At 43.6% G+C, this 14,334-nt stretch overlaps 1 long non-coding RNA gene across 1 annotated transcript in view; it reads left to right on the top strand.

The window, feature by feature from the left end:
* LOC137146761 (uncharacterized) overlaps positions 1-12,853 on the top strand; it is a 76,152-nt gene extending 63,299 nt beyond the window's left edge. The window contains exon 3 of the long non-coding RNA XR_010918039.1: positions 12,377-12,853. This is a non-coding gene — a long non-coding RNA (uncharacterized lncRNA). The remainder of the gene's footprint in view (positions 1-12,376) is intronic.
* Positions 12,854-14,334: the final 1,481 nt, after the last annotated feature.

The raw sequence follows: 14,334 nt of genomic DNA, 5'->3' as shown, positions 1-14,334 counted from the left end.
CCTACTACTTCTTGGGTCTTCTGGCTCTGCTTTTTCTATGCGGCCTGCCACCCTTTGATTGGGTAGGCCAGGTCCTTTGCCATTCCAGTCTGCACCATTTCAATATGTTCTTCCATGATCAGTCATACTGCTATCATTGGATACGGTTGTATGTCCCCGTGGATACACTGGAAGTAGACTATGTCCCCAGCTTTACTTCCTATCCCCACCAGCCTCTCTCAGACTAAAGTCTTGCTACAGCCTGAGTCTATTTGCCCTTGTACTGTTATTCCATCTATTTGGACTGGGACCAGCATCTTCCACCCCTTGTTATTGGCTGTTCAGGCCTGCCTGTAATCACAGTCCATGAATGGACAGTCCTTTCTGAAATGTTCTTGCCAACCACATGTAAAATAGCTCCCAAGGGAAGGAGCTGGTTTCTCTGATTCTCCCAAGGGTGGGAATCCCCTCAGATAAGGTTTTTTGGCTGGGCTGGGCCTCTTGGTTATCAGGGGGTAGACTTCCAGACTCTTTTCTTTACCTGTGTGCCCCTTCCACCAGGGTTGGTCATCCAAGCTCCCCTAATTACCCTTGGCATAATTCAGGCATTGGAGCGCCTTAGGGACCAGGGGGTACACAGAACTGACTTTCCGTGTTTCTGCCTTTTGCCTTAGGGACATCAGGTAGTTCTCTGCCAATGACACTACTTCTGCCAACGTTTCTGGTTGATGTCTTACCACCCACTTGCGCCCCTCCACCAGGAGGATTTGAGTGAATTGTCGGTAGGTTTCTGATGAGATGTTAAAAGCATCTAGAATGGCCGCCCTGACATGAGCAGTCATTCCATAGAGACCTCGATATGCTTCTGGGTCAGTCCAGTCAAGTAGGGGGCCAATAGGGTGGCCGAGCTGTCCTTGGGTCATCATTCTGCGTCAGCCACAACAGACAAGGAATGCTCTGGGTAATCTGCGAGCCCCATTTTGGTTAGATTTACTAGGATGGGTGGGCTTGGTTTGGCATTCTCCCTCCCTCAGCCCCGTACTTAGACTCAAGGCCACCCTGGGTGGTTGTAGAGGCATCTCCATCTGCTGGATGAGGTGGTGCTGTTCTTGCTGCTGTGTAGCAGACTCCTTAATCAGCTGCTGCTGTTCCTGCCTGCTGCTGTTGGACAGCTCTGCTGCTGCTGGATGGCCTGCTGCTGGGGTTTTCGAGACCCATTTGAGCAGTTTCTTGACATGTATCCTTTCTCTTCTCCCCCAGCCTACTGTCAGGCCTGGTACACTATGATGCCCACATTCTCCACTAAATGTAAGAGTCCCTGTTGGGGTTAGGTGGCTTAGTGGTCAGAGCACATGGTTCCACCTCTACATGGGCAAGTCTTGCAGTCCAGGCCCTCTTTTAATCAGAGGTACAGTGAGGTTGACAGTAGTAGGGGAATTTGGGCCTGCCTATTCCACTGGGTTCTGACCCATGGCCCTAGGAGGATCAACAGTGTCTGGCTCCCAAAGGTGCCTTCTGAGTTACCTGCCCCGTGTCACTTCCTACTCTCTGCAGTTTTCCCCCCAGCTTCCGGTCCAAATATAAGATGAAAAGACAATCCAACCATCAGCTCCAACTGGGTGCAGCATACAGGCTTAGTCTTCGGGGCAGCTTCTCCAACACCCTTGTCAGGAGCTCTCAGGGTAGGTCTGTCCTCCTTCCCTTTCTGAGTTGGGTTGTTCCCTTTTTAATTCTTTCTCCAGTTGGAGTATGCTCTACACTAGGTTAGAGGGGTGAGGCTATCGGGGCCAGTACTCTCCTTTACCCCCTCGCAGCCCAATGTGGGGTTTGTATATCCCATCACAGGCATTTCCACTCCTTTTCTGTTACAAATCCTCAAAGCTGTGGAACAGGCAAACAGTAGGCAAAGAGCATAAACAGTAAAAAATACTAGATTTTTAAAATGTCTTCAGTCTTAATAATCTGATATAAATACAGCAAGGACTTTTTTAGAATACATTATTTTAAACCTGATAGTGGCCTTTTTAAGGAAACCACAACATTACCAAACCTGAAAAAAATATTTTTTCCTGGCTTGTGAGGAGTACTCTGACTTCTCAGATTTTCTAGGGATTTTATTTCAGGTATTTGACTTCAGTTGAATAACTAATAAAGATAGTGGATTGTGTGGAAATAGGATGAGGGGATTGGATACAGCTGTTGCTGGATATTTGAGTTCATTTTCTGGGCTGCGATTGATCAAAATTTATAGACTTCCTTATATTTATTTGGACAGACATTGGAATAAACATTCCAGGTTCAGGTAAGGCAAAGAGATGGGCCAGGAGAGGGACCAAGATTGAGATCATTGGATCCATTATTATACAGCTCCATCAGCCATTCACCACCTATCATGTGGGAAGTAAGGCCAGAGTGCAGACTACTGCAGCCTAAAATGAAATCTGATTCTGCTCCACAACTTAGTGAGAAGATTCCTTCAACTCCATCTTGACAGATTTCTCCAGTGCATGGACTGCTTATTTGGACTGTGTAATCAGCCAAGCTTCACTCCATTGATTTCCTGCCTGTTACCATATCAAATGCATGCTCATGTATAAAGCCTTATATAATTATGTCCATACCATTCTTTTTGTGGCCTCTCCTTCTTATTCCCTATGATCTCTCCAATCTTTTCATTCTGCACCTTTCAGACCTTCTGGCATCCTCCAACCACTCTCCCTACCTTCAGATCTCTCCTTAAAGCCCACTTCCCATGCAGTCTATCAACGCTTCTTTTTAATGTCAATAAGTCCAGGTCATCCCTGCCCTAAATGGCCATCTGGTGTCTTTACCTGAGTTTGTAAGATTTGGGGCAGGGAACACATGTTAATATGTTTATCAATTTAATAGGACCTTTGTAAATTTACAAGGCCCTATTAAAAATGAACAACTGTTGGGAACAAAATCTGAGTTTTTTGCACATTCAAACTCAAAATGCCAAACACATTTTTATTCAGCTCTCTGTACCAAGAACTAGTAGAAATGACAAGCCAAAGGGTCCCCCCCCCTCCCATCCCCCCCTAGTAAATTATGAGTCCTTAAGCATCGTAACAAAAAGCAAAACTCTTTTGCATTTTAAACTACTACCTCAAAGGAAGGGTCTAAACATTACTACATTTTAAAAGAGCTAATCTTGGGTTTCTGCTATAGAATATCTTTTTTTTTTAAGGAACAAAACAAAACAGGATATGTATTGTGCACAGAACATGTGCTGTTCCATTTTGCTAAATATACAGAGGATGACTATTTTTATGCTAATCTATCAAATACAAATTTGCTGTGAAATTATGTAATCTTAAACTAGTTGAAAGGAATTTTTTTTTATCAAAGCCAAAAAAGATAGTTGTCAGTCTGGAGTGTTGATCTTCCTTCTGGCACAATGTTACATAAGGAAGATAAAAATCAAAGATTAAAAGCTTGTCAGTGCTTAAAATGCTGCTGTATCATTACAGTGTAGACACTATCTATGCTGATGGAGAAGATTTCTCTTGTCATATAAGTAATTCATTTCCCCAAAAGGTGGGTAAGTAGCTCAACAGGAGAATTCTCCTGTCAACCTAATGCTGTCTACGTTGGGGATTAGGTTGATTTAACTGCGTTGCTCAGGGGTGTAGACCAGGCCTTAGTAATGGTTGATTATTTGATATATTAGGATGCAGCGTAACCTCATGATTAGAAAAGGGGGGTGGGAATCTGGAGACTTTACTTCTTTTCCCAGCTCTGCCAGAGATTGCTTGTGTCAAGTAATTTAATCTCTCTCTCTCTGCTTTACTTTCCCCGTCTGTAAAATGCAGATTGGAAAATAAATATTATCTCTTTTTGAGGATCAGTGTTTGTATAGTACTTTGAAATCCTCTGATAGAGGGTGCTAAGTATTATTATTTATGTACAATGACTTTTGATCATTACAATATGAAAAAAATCTAGCTCATGTTACAGCAAGTGTATACTTCTTTATTTCAAAATCCATAATAAATGTAAGGAATTGTTACTGAAAATTCTGTTTATCTTTGTATAAGAGCTGCAATTGAGTTCACATGTACTATATAACAGTGGCAAGTGTTCCTGAACAATACATATAGATACTTTCCAAATTCCAACTATCTACCCAAATAAAAGTATGTCTGGAGTTAGATTACAAAGATCTTTATTTTACCATAATCTGAATTAGTTTCAATTATAAACTAATTGAGAGTTCTTAAATAAAATCCTTAATCCAGAGTACCCCCATCCATTCAATAGTACTGTAGCTCTGCCTTTGATATCCCAGGAGACCTGGGATGAAGTGAGTAGGTTGCAGGTCCAGTTTAAATGAATCTGGGGCCATATGCAAAGCTCCAAACTCTTAAAATATGTCTGGTGGGAAGGGGGTGTAACTCAGTCCCACAGAATGTGTCCAAAAACCTTCAAAACGAGTGTGTGTGGAGGAGTTGTAATCTGTGATGTCATAAACCATATTTACAGTAAAGAGGAAGATGTATTAGTTCCCCAAGATCTCACATGGTACCAAAACACATCCTGCAAATGTCTCAATAGCATTGGTGTGGTCACTTTGGCTAAAGATTTAGTAGCACTAGCTGAACTAGTCCCAATAGTCTGAAAACCTGTACACCTTGATAAAACTCATTGGCAGTCCTTTGCTTATGAATGTAGGTTTCTTTTCACTCTCTCTGTTGGTCAAAGTGGTTAAATTGCTACATTTCACAGTGCTTGCACACTGCAGATATGTAGCTTGAAACATGTTCACATGGTTATCTGACTAAATTATATACAGATGAAGAAACTAGAAAGGTCTTACAGCATCTTCCTGTTATGAAAGAGATATGCCTAAATAGTAGTAAAATTAGTCTACCCTTAATAATCTTATTTTGTTGGTCAATTTATTATTTGTTGGCCCTCCTCTGAGTGGAAAATATCAATAATGCATGCTAAGCTAGCGGGGTGACAGGATCAATTATTTATATTTAGAAGATATTTGAGGTTCATCCCAAATTATACAGAAAGAATCATAATTCTGTCTTTACAGATGGATAATACTAAATAAGTAGCCGAACACTGTGTGTACAGTACCTAGCACCATGGGGACCTGGTCCATGACTATGGTTTCTAGACACTACTGTAAAAAACAATAATAATAATACTAATAACAGGACAGCTAAGGGAGAAAACCGAGGAAACCCAAAACCATTTTAAAAAATGGTGATATGCTTTTTTATAGTTCTTTCCTGAAGGATGAGCACAAAGGAGAGAGTGAGATACAGATTTTCTGTGAAGGGACAGAATGTCCCTGACTGGTGAATAGCTCCAGATAATATACAGAAGGGGAGAATTAGTAGCTTCACAGAAAGCTGTGTAAGTGAGCCAGATGAGAAGGATTCAAATCAGTTCATCTACTAACCAGCCTTCTTTCTCCCAATAACAAGCATTATAACTTTTAAGGTGTTAGCTGAGGAGTAGCCTAGCTATTTTTTTCTTTTAGTTTCATCTTCAAATGAATGTTTCCTCTTTTCTGCCCATGGTTCCCTTCCTACCTCCCACTCATGCAGTCAGCCTGCAAGTTCCTGTCAGTGGGTCATAATAGGAGCTATTTCCTCTCAAAATGCAATAACGTAATTCATAAATCCCCATTCAAAAACCTTATTTCTGGAAACGTTTGATGACAGGAAATGATTTTTTCTCACCACAGAATAGATTCAGTCTTTCTGAACTGCCCCCTTCAATTGCCTCAAACTATCCTTGGTAGGTCACATTTAAGGACTCTTTTCTGTTTTCCCCACACAACACAGACTCAGACTGCTCAGTGCTCCAAAATCCAGATGATGAACTACCAAGTTCTGTTATGTAATGGGAACTGACAGGAGCATAAAGGAAGAGGTTGTTAGAGCACTTTACTGTGCATCTCAGTGAGCCAAGAGCTCTTTGTGTGAATCCAGTAAAATGCAATGAATGGCAGTTTTGGAGGACATTATTGAAGCAAATTGAGGTTCCTCTTCACTGAAACATAAGTGGTGCCTTATTTTCGGTGCTATAGGATTCTGTGGCTTAAATTCATGGGAGCACTCATGACTAGATGACTCTGTAGCAGAGTTAATTGTTTAGGCAAATTACCACAAAACACCTTTTAAATGAGTTTATTGCAATACACTCACACTTTTTAACACTATCTTCTTGTTAACATCATCACCATTCATTCTTGTTCCTAAGGTGAGATAGGCACAAACCCCCAAATTTATATCCAGATCTAGGATTTTGAACATTCTCTCAAAAGTTCAAGGGTATTTGTATCTGGGGCTTTAATTTGCATGCTTTTCTTCTGCTTCAGGTCTAACTTGACAAGCTGACTTCCATATTCCATTTTTATTATCTGTTTCTGCAAAGCCTACTAGTACTGCTTTATTAGTTGGAATGAACAAGAAATAAAAGCAGCTTTCCAGGTCCTTCACCATTACTCCCACTTGATATTTTATAAGTCATACTCTTTAATTTGTGCCAGGATAATGAATCAAACTGGCGGGGTCCTGCTTCAAGTGTTTTTCATTCTGAAGACTGAGAAAACATAAACTTTGTTTGCATACACTGCTACCAAAATCCTCTTCTCATCTGTCTTGAAGTTCCATAGAGGAAAAACAAACAAAACTTGTGTTTGCTCATTTTAACATTATCAAGACTTTCACTTTGAAAAGTGAGATTGTTTCTGTAGCCTAGAATGTCCCCATAAACATAAACAGCAAAGATTATTTCAGTAAATTATTAAAAAGCCACCCAAAAGTTGCAAAAATTCTCACAATTTAACCATGACTTTTATGAGAGGCAAACAAGAATTTGGTGAAGGTGAAGCAAGTGCTGTTAGTAGCTCTCAGTAAATCAAATTCAACTAAATTATTTTATTTAGTCCTAGTTTGTTTGTGAAGCTGAAATTTTCTTAAAAGCATGTGCTTGAACGTGACTATTTTTTGAATAAATTCCTCCAATGAAAATCTGAGCAACAGGTAAACGAAAACACAAGAGGACAAACCAGTATAACATGGCTAAAAGATTACTTCCAGGATAAAGGAGAGAGATAAGGTGGCTGAGGTACCAACAGCAATTCCGGGCCCCAGGACAGAACAGTCCTGTCCCGCCTCTTCTGCCTGCAGCCCTGACCCACTCCACCCCCACCCCGCCCCAGGCCCCTCCCCCACTCACCACCGTGTTCCTCCTTCCTCCGATTGATTCCCCTGCCCTCCTCTCTTCCACACTCCCTCTTCCCCCAGGCAGCGAGTGACAGCCAAGTGTGCTGAGCAGGGGGGAGGATGGGACGTAACGAGCAGCAGTGGGGGTGTGGAGGAGGAGGCAACATGGCGAGTATGGGACCTGGGGTGAAGTATGAGCAGAGCTGCAGGCGGAAGAGGCCCAGGCACTTTTAAATTGCCAGGCCCCAGGCAATTGCCCACTTAGCCTCCTCCCCTGTCCTCTCTTCTCTCCCCGTCAGGGGGCCTGTTGAGGTAATATCTTTTATTTGACCAATTTCTGTTGGTGAATAAGACAAGATTTTTAGCTCCACAGAGCCCTTCTTCAAGATAATCAGAGGGTAAGTCTACATTGCAATAAAAAACCTGGGGTGCATGAGCCTGTTTCAGGGGGTCCTTGAGCCCCAAGCCCAGAGGCAGAGTTGGGGGGGTATGCCTCCCCAAAATTCAGTGCCACACACACACCCTCCTCCTTTTTCTGTCCCCCCCAAGGCCCCACCCTCTGGCCAGGGTGGAGGCAGGAAACCGGAGTGGTTGCTGCTCTGGCTGGTGTCATGGAGTGGGCAGCTGTGGTGCTCCACCGTCTCTTGCTGCCGGTGCTCAGGGCTGCAGCTGCTCCTCAGCTCCTAGCCCCCTTTGAGTGCTCACGCAGCTGGTAACAGCCACCTGGGCTGGTGGATCCGACTCTGGGGTCGGCAGAGGCCTCAGGGAGCAGCGACTGCAGGGGGCCCTCCTGGCACACAGCCCCAAGCTACACTCCTGCCTGCACCCCCCTCGCCCTTCCAAAATAGAAGTCAAACTATACCCGTGCCTGAGCCCTCCCTCTTCACCTCCACTGGAATTTTTATAGCATGTTGGAGGGGGGCTTCAGAAAGAGAAAGTTGGAGAACCCTGGTCTATAGCACTACCAACTATAATTCTGCAATACTTAGTGGTTTGTATTCTCTCGCTCTGCCCTGTCTGTGTCTTTCAGGTATTGTAACAGTGCCTTTTGCAATAATACTCCACTTCCCCAATATTTTTACTAAATAACAATGTAATTTCTGTCATCTTAAGACATTTAAATTCCTCAGAAATCTTTTCCCTTTCTCTATCAAAGCCCTTACATACCCATAAAAGGTCATCAGTTGTTTCTTCTTCAGAGTGCCTATTGAAAAAAGATTTTTGTTTAAGCCACAATGGCTAGTTAGTACTCTAAACAAAAGCACTTCATTAGTCCTATCCAGGTCCTGAAGTATGTCATTATCTTCAACTCTAGCAGCCCTATCCTGCTCTCAATTTCCTGGATTTATACAAGCCCAGCCGCCCTGGACCAGCAGGGCTCCAGGTTCAGCCTATAGGTTAATTGGCCCATTTTAATCTGGTCAGGCAGGCCTTGTACTATTTGGGTTCCAGGACATGGGCGGGCTTAAAGCCTCTCCCCGAGCCTTAGGGGAGGACCTATTGAGTCCAGGATTCTACACTACAATGTTACTACGGCACAACTGCAGTACCATAACTGTGCCACTGTAGTGTAGACACAGTGTTAGTGTCAGCACAGGGTAACAGCAATTGCACTGTTAATATTCCTCTGTTGCACAATAAATGGCTGTCAATACATTCCTTTTCAATACAGCACTGCTTTAACAGAGTAATAGCAAGATGCAAGGGTTTCACAATCCTAAATCGCTAGCATTTTTCCCCTTTTTTATCACAACTCCACCCAACAGAGAAGAGAAATTTAAGAAGCACAAAACAGATTTGGACAATCTGAACCAAGAACTTCTTTGTTACAGGATTTTTGTGATTCAGAACTGTAAGGAATCATTTTACAGCTCTTCCTGATAGAAGTTGTAAAATACATTCCAGATAATAAGCCAAAACATTTTTTTTCCATGCTTGGCCTGCAGTAATCAGGGATACTAGAACAATATTTATAGCGGGGGTCATGCTGAGAGCCATTGAACCAAACTGTAAACTCTGTATATAATGGAATCCACTTCAAGCCAGGGGATGCAGCAGCACCCCCAGCACTCCTGGTTCCAGAACCTATGACAGTAATTGCTAAAGTAATATAAATTAGAGCTAGGAAAGAACTATTAGGTCATCTAGTCCTGGTCACTTCATAGTTGCTGCTCACTCCAGTGCTCTGTCCAGACCCAGACTATGGGGTTTCATTGGTTTCCTTGGGATCTTCCTGTTACACAGTCTAGATAAATAGGTATTACTTGTTTATATTTACTAAGATTCATCTTAAATTTCTCTCAATTTTATCCTGTTATTTCTAATACTATCTCCTAGTACCACTCTAAATAATTCCTCTCCCATCTTTGTGTTTATCCCCTTCATATGTAAACTGTTACTTTGCTTCTTCTTAGTCATCACTCAGCCAACCTATATATATTTAGCTCTTTTAACCGTTCCTTATACATCAGTCCTGTGTCTCTTTGAACAGATTTGTTGCTATTCCTGAACTCTCTTCAGTTTGTCAATATCTTCCTTATATCTTCTCAGCATGTTACCCAAAACTGAATGCAGTATTGCAGGTGCCATCTCACCCAAGCTGTAAATAGAGAGACTCTAATGTTTAACCTTTTGGTTCAAGATGTGATGTCCCTGTGTAGACAGCCCAAAATTTCAGTGAACACTTTTTCTGCTGTATCAGATTGCAAACTCATGTCTAATTTGCTGTCCATTATTATCCTCAAACCAGCACTGCTTTTCATCTTTCTTTCTCCTATTGAGTATCTGTGTTAAGGTCCCTCCCGAGATGCCTAGCAACCTACCTTTTTAACAATTCAGGGCTATCATTCAGATCAATGGGAATTTTGCCATCATCTTCAATAGAAGCAATATCCCAGATTTAAACCAGATTACAGCTATAAACACTTAATCTGAATAATTCCTGATAAAAAATATTATAAACATTTTGTTTGTTAAGGACTTCAGATAAAAACTTATATGTTCTCCAGGAACATTTATCTACATTGCTCCTTAAAGCTGTCACCAAAGCATCCTGATAAAAACTGAAACTGTTGGATTTTATTGTAATACAAAAATATGAAATGTTTGCTGGTAATAGATAGACTAGGGGATACTCAGCTAACCAATTTGAGTAAGTGGCAGGGAGCAGGTCAATGCCTTTAGGAAACGCTGATCATCAGAGAATGTGATAAAATACTGAAACTAATGTGACAGAATGATGAGGTCATAACATGGCTGTCATGAAGAAAGTATTCAGACTGACCGACATCACACCTGAACACTGGTTAGATAAGAGATTTTTTTATGTACTTAATGTGATGCTTATCATGATTCATAATCTCACTGGGACACTCCAGGGTGTGTGTTAACGTAATTATTGTACACATACCAGGCAAGAGATTGAAAGGTCTTTGTGCTAGAAGCATAAAGCACTCCCAGATAGTCAAGTGTGTTTTATTGCTTAATGATTCTAATTTGTGCATGCAGCATTTCCTCAGACAGTTGGCCTTGCCCTTTAGTGCATTCCTAGCATTAAGGCTTAGGCCTGGTCTACACTAGAGAGTTTTGTCGACAAAAGATGACTTGTATCGACAAAACAATCCTGGTGTACACGCTGTAATGACCCTTTTGTCAAAATAAAACTACCTTGATGAGAGGCATAGAGGTTTTTGCGACAAAGTTTTAGCGACAAAATGGCAGTGTACACACTGCTGTATGTTTTTGTCGCGGTAAACAGCCTCCAGAAATGTCCCACAATGCCAGTCCTGACCACTCTGGAATCCGTTTGCATTCTGCTGCTCTGCAGCCACTCGCCCCTCCCCCCAGAAAGTCACAGGAAGTTTTGAAATTGTTATTCCACTTCCTGCTTGGTTGGCGTGGAGAGCTTGCATCTCATCTTCCCAGCTGACCATGGCGGCTCCACGCAGCAAACACTCTCCCTCTTCGAGCACACCGGAACTGCTGGACCTGGTCAGCATTTGAGAGGAGTCTGCTGTGCAGTCCCAGCTCTGCTCTAACTGAAGGAACTTTGATGCCTACAGCTACATTTCTTGTGCCATGGTGGAGAAGGGCTATGAGCGGGACACACTGCAGTCCCAAACTAAAATCAAGGAGCTGTGGCAGAGCTACCACAAGACCAGGGAGGCAAACTGTTGCTCTGGTGCGGAGCCAATGAACTGCCGCTTCTACAAAGAGCTGGAATCCATCCTCAGCAGCGACCCCACATCTACCCCCAAGATGCCCGTAGACATCTCCGTGGCCCCAGGGCCACCGGATTCTACACTGAACCCTGATGAAGAGGTCATCGATGAGGAAGTGGAGTTGGAGGATGACCCGGAGCTGGGGAACAGTTCGGTTGCTGAGGTTGGGAGTCAGGAGCTGTTCTCGATCCGAAAAGGCTACAGCCAGCCCCAGGTCTTCAGCTCAGGTGCTTAGGATGCAGGAGAGGGGAGCTCTGGTAAGTGTTTGGAAGCTGATGCTGCTTGTGTACTGGAGGCATGGGGGTCCTTAGCTTGGCTAAAACATACAGTTAAAGGGATAGAAATGCACAGGAGTAGCTGTGTTTCCATGAGCTTTCCCATTCCCTTGTGCATCTAGGCAGTACGGCTGAGAAGCACGTTAATGCACACTGAGATTTCGTGGGTATCCTCCAGTGTGACCTCTAGGAAATTTTCTTGAATGTACTCCATGATTCTCTGCCTCAGATTCCTGGGCAGGGTAGCTGTGTTTCTGTCCCTGTTGTGTGTCATTTTCCCATGCCAATTGGCAATCATTTGAGCGGGGACCAAAGCAGCGCACAGTCCTGCAGCATAGGAACCCAGTTTGAAGCTGCTCGTGTGGAGGAGATGCATCCTAGCATTCTTCCTGAGTCTAAGGCGTGAGATATCTGCTTCTATGGCCCCTGCCTGTGGAGAATGGTGGCACAATTTGAAATTTGTTTTCCCTATGTACCTGCATTTATGCCCCAAGCAAGCAGCAGCCCAGAACCTAGTCCTACTTGGATGGTCTGTCCCTCCACCCCCCAAACTCACTATTCTCAGGCTGATCAAGGTGCTGTACACTGTGCAAGGGGACAGTGAGAATAAGGTGTGTTTCACAGTGATTCATGTGTACTGTTAGAGCACTCACAATAATAGTTTTGTTCATTGTTTCTTGTTCTTACACAGATGTGACCTTCACAGCCAAGGCACCTACACTGGTGGACTGCCCGTGACTGATAAGGAAGCGACCCTGGAGAAGCAAGGAGGAGATGTTTCAGGAACTCCTCCTGTCCTCTGAGGCGTCCAAAAGAGAAAAAAAGGCATGGAGACAATTGATGTCAGAATCTCAGAAGATTGACATACAAGAACGGAAGGAAAACCGGGGGAGAATTTTAGCTGGCCATGAGCGCTTGATCAAGGCCATGGAGAATCAAACAGAGCTTCTAAAGACAATAGTGTCATTGCAGACCCAGTTCATGGACGTTCCGGGCTTCCTTCAGCTGCAACAGAACTTCTTTCCCTGCCCTCCACCAACTCCCCCTACACATTCCTATCAAAGTCCTGGACCATCTCACTGTCCCCTTCATTCCACCCCTCAGACAGCTATGAGAATGAGAGCTGGACTTACATGCAGCTGTCATAGCTGGCATTGCCCCCCACTACTTTCCCCCCCTCTAGGATTTGTTTGTGTTGTGTGCTGTTTTGTGTTTAATAATAAAAGTAAGCTCTCAAAACAAGAAGCACTCTTTATTTATGTGTTGAACATGATATATTCACCTACCACCAACATATACGTACAGCTGTGTAGCAGTCATAGAATGTTACAACACAGTTTCAAAAAACACATGATGGGTTCTCATTGTCAAAATGAGCCCTCAGTGCCTCCCTTATGTGTATGGCTCCCCATCGTGCCACTCTAATACACCTGGCATCTGGCTGCTCATATTCAAATGCAAGGCGATCTGCTTCTGTGGTCCACCCAGGGGCAAACGTCTCGCCCTTATCTTCACATAAATTATGGAGCACACAGCAGGCGGCTATAACCACAGAAATATTGTCCTTATTTAAGTCCAGCCTGCCACAAAGGTATCTCCAGTGCACCTTTAACTTGCCAAATGCACATTCCACAGTCATTCAGCACCAGCTCAGCCTGTTATTGAAGTGCTCCTTGCTGCTGTCCAGGTTGCCTGTGTAAGGCTTCATGAGCCATGGCATTAGTGGGTAGGCTGGGTCTCCCAGAATCACTATGGCCAGCTCAACATCCCCTACTGGAATCTTCATGTCTGGAAAAAAAAGTCCCTGCTTGTAGTTCCAGTATAGGCCAGTGTTCCTGAAGATACGAGTATCATGCACCTTTCCTGACCAACCCGCATTGATATCTGTGAAACGCCCATAGAGATCCACAAGTACCTGCCGTACCATAGAGAAGTACCCCTTTCTATTGATATATTCCATCGCAAGATGGTCCGGTGCAAAAATTGGAAAAGAATCATAGAGTTGGAAGGGACCTCAGGAGGTCATCTAGTCCAACCCCCTGCTCAGAGCAGGACTAACCTCAGCTAAATAATCCCAGTGAGGGTTTTGTCAAGCCGCAGCTTAAAAACCTCTAAAGATGGAGATTCCACCACCTCCCTAGGTAACCCATTCCAGTGCTTCAACACCCTCCTAGTGAAAAACTTTTTCCTAATGTCCAACCTAGACCACCCACCCTGCAACTTAAGACCGTTGCTCTTTGTTCTGTCATCTGCCACCACGGAGAACAGCCTAGCTCCATCCTCCCTGGAACCCCCTTTCAGGTAGTTAAAGGCTGCTATCAAATCCCCCCTCATTCTTCTCTTCTGTAGACTGAACAAGCCTAGTTCCTTCAGCCTCTCCTCATAAGTCTTGTGCTCCAGCCCCCTAATCATTTTTGTTGCCCTCCGCTGGACTCCCTCTAACTTCTCCACACCTTTGTTGTAGCGAGGGGCCCAAAACTGGACACAATACTCCAAATGCGGCCTCACCAATTCCGAATAGAGAGGAATGATCACTTCCCGTGATCTGCTGGCAATGCTCCTACTAATGCAGTCCAATATGCTATTAGCCTTCTTGGCAACCAGGGCACACTGCTGACTCATATCCAGCTTCTTATCCACTGTTACCGC

The sequence above is a fragment of the Emydura macquarii genome, unplaced genomic scaffold (genome assembly GCF_026122565.2).
Source record: "Emydura macquarii macquarii isolate MOO-44397 ecotype Brisbane River unplaced genomic scaffold, CSIRO-AGI_Emac_v2 contig_480, whole genome shotgun sequence".
Taxonomy (NCBI): Eukaryota; Metazoa; Chordata; order Testudines; family Chelidae; genus Emydura; species Emydura macquarii.
This window is presented reverse-complemented; position numbering and strand designations above follow the sequence as displayed.